An 8,393-nucleotide genomic window follows, 5' to 3' on the forward strand; every position below is an offset into this window, starting at 1 on the left:
GATAATATCACTTTGTGGTCTGAAGGTGAATACTTTGATGATAGACTAGTGTGGATTGATTGTATTGGTGTTCACCCATTGTGCTGCTCAAAGGAAAATTTGAAAACCATTGGTGAACTATGGGGGCCGGTTATACAAATTGAAAATACAGTGCAGGGCATTGAAACCATCTCGGGGGCACGTATCCTGATTAGAACAAAAGCACAAAATAGAATTGACAATAGAATCAGACTTCTATATGACCACGGTAGTTGTGATGTTTGGGTTAAGGAACATTATGGTAGCTGTACAAATACTTGTGGACCTGGAAATGAGAACATGGGAAGATCCAAATTAGAACACGTGGAGGCCTTGGAACAGCGAACCTTAGACTACACATTAGATTATGCCATGTCCCTCCCTTTTCATGACCCATTAGTACAAGAGATGAAGGCAAGAGATATGAATGGAGAATGTCACATTTGGGTAGACCCAATTGTATCAAATGAGAACATATATTGGAGTGATGTTGACTCAGCTGATAGTTGCCGCCAAGACTTAAACTCCCCAATCATATCACCATCGAGGGCAACCAAATCATCGAGACCTAGAGGCAGACCAAAAAAGTCGTCTGACTGTGGGTTAGTTGAGGCCAGGAAAACATGGGAAACTGCTCAGATGTTAGGGATCACTGTCGATGACGAAAGTGCAGTGTTATCGGGTCTTAGGAAATCCAAAAGAATACTGATATTGGAGGAAAAGGGCGCTTCAAACTAAGGTTGGAAACCTCATTTTGGTAATCGGGAGAGAATAATTGTGTTTTTGATGAACTGTCTGATATGGAATATTCGAGGGATTGGTAAAGGTGAAAAAACCATGTCCATTAGATCACTTGTACAAAACAAAAAAATTGCTTTTATGGGCTTGGTAGAAACAAAACATAAAAAGTCCTTCAAATCCAGAATAAGACGAATTTGGGGGAATGATGAGTATGATTTTTGTGAAGCGCTTGCATCAGACACTCACAGTGGTGGTATTGTTGTTGTATGGTGTAACACCCCGTCATTTATCGGGTTTAAAAATAAAATATAATATAATAAAATAAAATATAACAAAATAAAATAAATAAGTGATATTAAATTATATTATTTTACGTAGTTAATTATAAGTAACAAAGTGGGGTATTTTTAACGGTAACGAGTTTAATCGCATGACGTTTTGTTTCAATTGTAATAATAACACAATAATTACTCAATTAATTAAATGATTAATTAAAAAAAAAAAATAATAAGGGGGAATTTGGAAGGGGTGGCCGGTTATTGTGAGGAGGAATGGGAGGAGTTTGTAACTCCTCTCATAAGTGAGTATTATGGCACATTAAGCTCACCTCTTAAGTGCCTATTAATTCTTAAGCATCATTTGAATTTCCTCACATTTCCTAAGCTTTCAAAGTGAACAAAATTCAGAAAATTTTCCTCTTTTCTTGTTCTTGTTTCGGTATTCAAGAAGAAAAAAAAAAAAACTTTGTTCAATCCAATCTTCAAATCAAAGGGTAAGTAAGTTGAGTTGTTATTTATAAATTTTATTTATAAGAAATTCTAGTATGAGATTATATAATATTTCTTTCAATATGATGACATCCTATGACTTATTAGGAGGATTGAGTATTTTATATAAGTTTTCTTTAATAATCCTTTGATAAAATTGATTTGTTAAAAGGGTTAAATCATATTTCTGTTATGCAAATTTTCCTTGATTTACATTCTTTAACAAAGTTTAAATTTGTTATAAGAATAAAGTCTATTCAAATGTTAAATTGAATTTATTTTACGATTTATATTTCTCTAACGAGATTTTAGTTTGTTAGATGAAATTTTAAGTGTGTGGATTAAGTGATGTAATTATCCATGAGTTTATAAATCCTTTAACAAAATTTGATTTGTTTAAAGGATTGTCCTTATATATATATATGTTCGATTTTAAAAAAAAAAATGTTGGTTTATGATTCTCTACAAAATTTAAATTTGATAAGAGGATCAAATATTTAATTTACTTATCATGGTTATGAAATTTTAAATGTTTTTGAAGATCTTGATGATGAGTATGTCTTAAGTTGTTAGCCTTATGTTTTGATGATGGCTTAGATTGTTGATGGGACTGTGTATTGCCAAATGTGTGGAAATATCAAGTGGTTGTGTGATAGGAAATTGGTCTTGTTTGTTTTATTTTAGTAGAATGAAAATTCGGTTTCGGTTGGTATGTAGGTTATGAGATTTAAAAAAAAAAAAAAAGAAAGGATTTAATAATTCGAATAATAAAATAATAAAAAAATAATAATTAAAGTAAAAGGGGATTCCGGACAGCAGCTGCTGCCTCGGTAGTGGCGCCCCGATCCGGGTATCGGGTGTGTTCCGTTGTGGTTTTATTTAACCGATGTGTTTTTAAACCTCGTTAAAACGCTTAAAATAATTAAAAATAGTAATCGGATGCTAGAAATTATGAAATTTGGTACCCAAGATAATTGATGCGTTCCGGACGCAGCGGTGAAGTTTTGAATTTTCTAAACTGTCCGATTTGGCCATAAAAGTTTCTGGTCAGAATGGGAATTTTGGAGCGAACATGAATTGGATGAAAACATTTGAAATTATCAAGTCTTTGTGATATTTTAGTAGTATGGAGTGGATTGTTTGTGAAAACCCGTTATTAAACGTGGTCGTTTTGTGTGTTTGTTAATTAGGACCTCGATTCATAAGAGGGTGAAATTCTTGTCGTGCTTGAACGTTGTTTGGAATTGCTGTGCTTAAAGGTACACGCTTAGACCATACTGTTTATATGGTTGTGCAAGTAATGTTGTTTTATTCCTAATCGAGGCATTGTAATCACATAAGGATTAGACACCTCAAATAATATGAAATGATTATGTGGAAATTGAGAATTTATGGATATGTTACCCAAAAGGGTTAACAAATGAATTGGAAAATTATCAACTATTTTTCCCATGGCATTCAGGGATCTTTATGATCACCATGGGGGTATGCATACTTAGCCTTTGGCGACCCGAACAGGACGGGCAACGTCTTAGGTAGGTGGTTGCCTTGGGATTAGCTCTCCTAAGTGTATTCCACCAAAACAAATTGGAAATATAACTTGCACGACCCGCACATGTCGGGCAACGTTGCAAGGTTGGAAATAATGAACAAAGATTACATAATAGAGCCTTTGCATGCTAGGGTAAACACAATGCTTGTATTCAACCTGTTTAATATATGTATGAAGTCTCTGACGTGTATTGGTTGTTCTTTGGAACCTGCTACGTGTTATCATACGACGTGCAGCAGGTTAATCGCAGGAGGGGGCTGGAGTGAGGATTCAGCTTAGAACCCGTAACTATCAAGTCTAGACTTACTTTGTAATGAGTCTAAATAATTCAGTTTATGTAACCAAAGTTTGTGATGTTTTCTTTTATCTCGTACAATTTTAGTTAGTCTAGAGGCCGATGGGCTCTCGAGTTGTATGTAAAGACTTCCGCTGTTTGTTTGGTTTTGTTTTGTTTAGCGCTATTTTCTTTGTTGACCATATTCCTTTACCGTTGGAACGTTGACGATCCGAGTAAGGATGAGTTTTCTTGCGTCCGTTTGTGAGCCGGATTCATGTTCTCACATGATATTCCAGGTCACTTAAACCGGGCCGTTACAATTGGTATCAGAGCCAACGTTCCTTAGATGATAAAGGAATAAACGACCTAATAGAGAGTTGGGGAAATAGTCCTTAGGACGTAATTTTGTTGTATTGTGTTTGTGTTGTTGTGATAGTAATGTTTTATTTGTACATCCGTGTAGAATTAGGATATATGGATAAGGGAAAAACACCCATGCACTCACACACCCCTAGGAAGACTAGCGAAGTATCGATATTTGACCCAGAGACTGCCTGGAGAGAAATCTCCAATGCTGATATATGGAGAATAAGGAATGGTGAAAGTATCCGAGATTATAGGGAGAGGATGCGAATGGTTAAGGCAAAGGCTGATAGGGTATGGTATGATTTAGATTTAGACTTAAATGAATTACATCGTTTGTCTGAATCTAGGAAAAATGTAGAACCCGGGAAGGAGGGCGAGACCTACATATCAGACGACGCTGATATGGTCATGGAACAGTTGAAGGAGCGGGACCTACCCGACCCTCCACTAGTGGAAACCGAGGTTCAGTCGGAGAGTGATGTCAAAACGTGGGAGCCTAAGCGGGAACCACCTACTTACGTTGAGATTTCCAGTAATGATGAGGGCGACAATTGGGGGTCGCACTATGACCTATATGGCTATGGGACTGGGCTTGATAGGGTTTGCTCAGATGAAGAGGATCCCAAAGAAGACGAGGAGGAGGTACCAATAAACCACCCTAGAGATAGTGACAGTGAATCAGGAGAAGCACACTCGAACTCCAGCTCTAATTCTGGGGAAGATGCAGATGATGAGGATTTTGACTTAGCTAGCTATGAAGAGAGTGCTGACACTTGGGATGCTTAGTGTTAAGATAAGATGCCTCCTTTGTCAAGAAAGAGACTGTCTAGAAATGATGCTAACCGTACGCTAAGAAATCTGGTGAAAGCATTATCAAGTGTAAGCGCACCACGAGAGAGGTCTATGTCAGGATTAGCATCTAAAATGAGCAAACGGATTAGTCAGAGCAAACCCTCGACCTTCGACGGTAAAGGGGAACCGTCGGAGCTTGAACTCTAGTTAAGAGAATTCGACAAACTTTTTGATGTAGTAGAATGCCCGGAATAATTGAAAGTCAATCAGGCTGCATTTTATTTAGTTGGAGAAGCCGACTACTGGTGGGCAAACAGTAGATCGGGGTTGTTGGAGCAGGCTGAGGGGGATTTTGGTTGGGTTTTGTTTAAAAGGGCCATGCGGGAGAAATTCTATCCGCTGCACGTAAGGAAGGATAAGTCGAACGAGTTTGCGCGATTGGAAATGGGTAGTATGACATTAGACGAATATTATCACAAATTTATGGAATACCTCAAGTATTGCCCTGATGATGTACCCACTGAGGAGAAAAAGATGCAACGTTTTGAGTTAGGTTTATCTTTCGATATTCAAAAACATATTGAGAGTGACCGATATAACACACTGGAGCAGATGTATAAGCGAGCGTCACAAATAGGGAATATTTTGAGGAAAGAAAAAGAAAAAGAGAAGGGTAATGCCCCTGAGAAAAGGAAAGAAGTTTTTGGCCATGCAATGGAGAATGTGTCGGGCTTTCATCAGAAGAAAGCAAGGAATTTTGGAAATTTTCAGGGAGGCGGATCTAATTCGAATTCAGGAATTAGGAACAACACGAAGTTTGTTAAGCCATTATTCGATCGAGATGGCAATGAGAGGAGGTATTTCTGTAAGAGGTGCAAGAAAAATCATCCGGCAAAGGATTGTGAAGGAAATCTGATCGAATGTAATTTTTGCCACAAGAGGGGGCATAGAGAGTTTGAATGCTACAGAAAGAAAGGGAGCGGAAGTCAACAGCCGAGTGGCCAAAACCGACAGCAGAATTTAAACAACGCTGGTAGTCAAGCCAGTCAACAGCACGGGAATGGAAATCGTGGCAATGATGGTCAAAGGTTCCCGCAACCTTTTTATGGCGGGCAAGGCAGGGTTGGTGGGAATCGAGTAGAAGGGTCAGAAATGCAGCGCGGGGGAAATCACGTGGGAGGAAGTAATGTACAGCCGGCGAGCGGAAGGGTATCTGCGGTCAGTGCAAGAGAAGCTGACCAGGCGACAGATGTGGTTACAGGTACGTTCGCCATTCATTCTATAGCTGTGAATGTATTGTTTGATTCGGGAGCTACATGCTCATTTCTTGCAAAGAGTAAAGTGAACGAGTTGAATTTGGAGACCTTTGAAAAAGTTTCTTATACGGTGGCTGTACCATCGGGAAAATTGTACAGCTGTGAAAAACTGTATAGGGATGTACCCTTGAGGATAGGAAAGGTTGTGTTTCCTAGCGACTTGTATGTGTTAGATATGGAAGGTTTAGAAGTAATTTTGGGGATGGATTGGCTGGGAAGGTATAAGGCCACTATTGAATGCAGAGAGCAGAGAGTTTTGTTGGAAGGACCACGAGGAGAAAGCGTTAGATATAGGAAGTTTCCCAAGGGACCCAGGTCGAATTTGGTATCGACCTTAGAATTGCAAAGGCTTGTGAGGCAAGGACACCCTTTGTATTTGTGTCATATCAGCCAGGGGGATAAGAAAGATGGAAATCCCCAGGATATTGCTGTGGTGAATGCATTTTGGATGTTTTTCCGGACGAGATTCCCGGAATGCCACCTCAACGGGAAATTGACTTCACGATTGACTTGGTACCGGGGACTGGACCGATTTCTAAGGCCCCTTATCGTATGGCTCCAAAGGAGATGGAGGAGTTGAAGTCTCAACTTGAAGAATTGTTGGATAAAGGTTATATTCGACCTAGTGTTTCACCTTGGGGCGCTCCAGTTCTGTTTGTGAGAAAAAAAGATGGTAGTTTAAGGTTATGCATTGATTACAGGGAGTTAAACAAGGTAACAGTTAAGAATAAATACCCGTTGCCCCGGATAGATGACTTGTTTGATCAATTGAGAGGAGCCGGGATCTTTTCGAAGATTGATTTAAGATCGGGTTACCACCAGCTAAGAATAGCTGAAGGGGATATACATAAAACCGCATTCAGAACACGTTATGGACATTATGAGTTCACAGTGATGCCGTTTAGGTTGACAAATGCTCCAGCCGCGTTCATGTGCTTAATGAACCAAGTGTTTAGTGCGTACTTGGATAAATTCGTCGTTATCTTTATCGATGATATTTTGGTCTATTCGAAAGACCGAGAAGAACATCAGGAACATCTACGATTTGTCCTGCAAACCCTGCGAGAAAATAAGTTGTACGCGAAGTTGTCAAAGTGTGAATTTTGGTTGGATAAGGTATCATTTTTGGGTCATTTTGTCTCTAAGGAAGGTATTTCGGTGGACCCGGTAAAGGTGGAGGCAGTTCGAAGTTGGCCGTCACCTAAGAACGTCACCGAGGTACGAAGTTTCCTAGGTTTGGCCGGGTATTATCGTCGTTTTGTTAAGGATTTTTCGCGTATTGCTCGGCCCATGACCTCGTTAATGAAGAAAGAGAAGAGGTTCCAATGGACGGATGAATGTGAACAGGCCTTCATGACTTTGAAGGAAAGGTTAACTACGGCTCCTGTTCTTACTCTACCTGACCCTAAGTTGGATTATACTGTTTACAGTGACGCGTCGAAGAAAGGGTTGGGTTGTGTTCTGATGCAGGACCGTAAGGTGATTGCTTATACATCTCGACAACTGAAGGTACATGAAGTTAATTATTCGACCCATGATCTGGAGTTAGCCGCTATAGTTTTCGCTCTCAAGATATGGCGGCATTACTTGTATGGCGTTAAGTGTAGGATTTACACTGATCATCAGAGTCTGAAATATCTCTATACACAACCTGACTTAAACATGCGACAACGTCGGTGGTTAGAGTTGATGACAGATTATGATCTGGAGTTCGTATATCATGAGGGGCGAGCGAACTTGGTGGCCGATGCCTTGAGTAGGAAGTCTAGTCACTTGCTGTCTACCTTGGACGGAGTTGAAGAGTTGCATCGGGATTTTGCTAGACTGAACTTGGAAGTGGTACGTAATGGTGAACTATAGGGATGTCTGAACGCCTTGGCTATTCGACCTTCCTTCTTGAGGAAATTTTGAATTCTCAGGATAAAGACCCGAAACTCTTGAAATTAAAGGACCAAGCACGGGAAGGAACAGCAGAGGGATTCCTTGTCCATGAAGATGGAAGCTTGAGGTTCAAGGGTCGTTGGTGTTTACCGACAGGGGAGGAGTCTTTGAAGGAACGTATTCTGGATGAAGCCCATTGTACGAAATTTTCAGTACATCCGGGTGGTGACAAGATGTACCAAGATCTCAAGTTAATGTTTTGGTGGTCGGGGATGAAGAAGGATATTGCAGAATATGTCTCACGCTGCCTGACCTGTCAGAAGGTTAAAAGTGAGCATAAGAGACCAGGAGGGTTATTACAACCGTTAGAGACACTAGTATGGAAGTGGGATGATATCTCTATGGATTTTGTTGTGGGTTTACCTCGAACAAAAGCAGGTAATGATGCGTTATGGGTTATAGTTGATCGTTTAACTAAATCGGCTCGTTTCATCCCTATTAATTGTCGCTGGGAGATGGAACAATTGGCACGAGCCTACATTAAGTATGTCGTACGATTCCACGGTGTACCCCGTACTATTGTGTCAGATAAAGACACACGATACCTGTCACAGTTTTGGCAAACCTTGCAACAGGCAATGGGTACAACGTTGCTCTATAGTACGTCGTTTCATCCGCAGACG

Source organism: Amaranthus tricolor, chromosome 4, assembly GCF_026212465.1.
Source record: "Amaranthus tricolor cultivar Red isolate AtriRed21 chromosome 4, ASM2621246v1, whole genome shotgun sequence".
NCBI classification, from domain to species: Eukaryota; Viridiplantae; Streptophyta; class Magnoliopsida; order Caryophyllales; family Amaranthaceae; genus Amaranthus; species Amaranthus tricolor.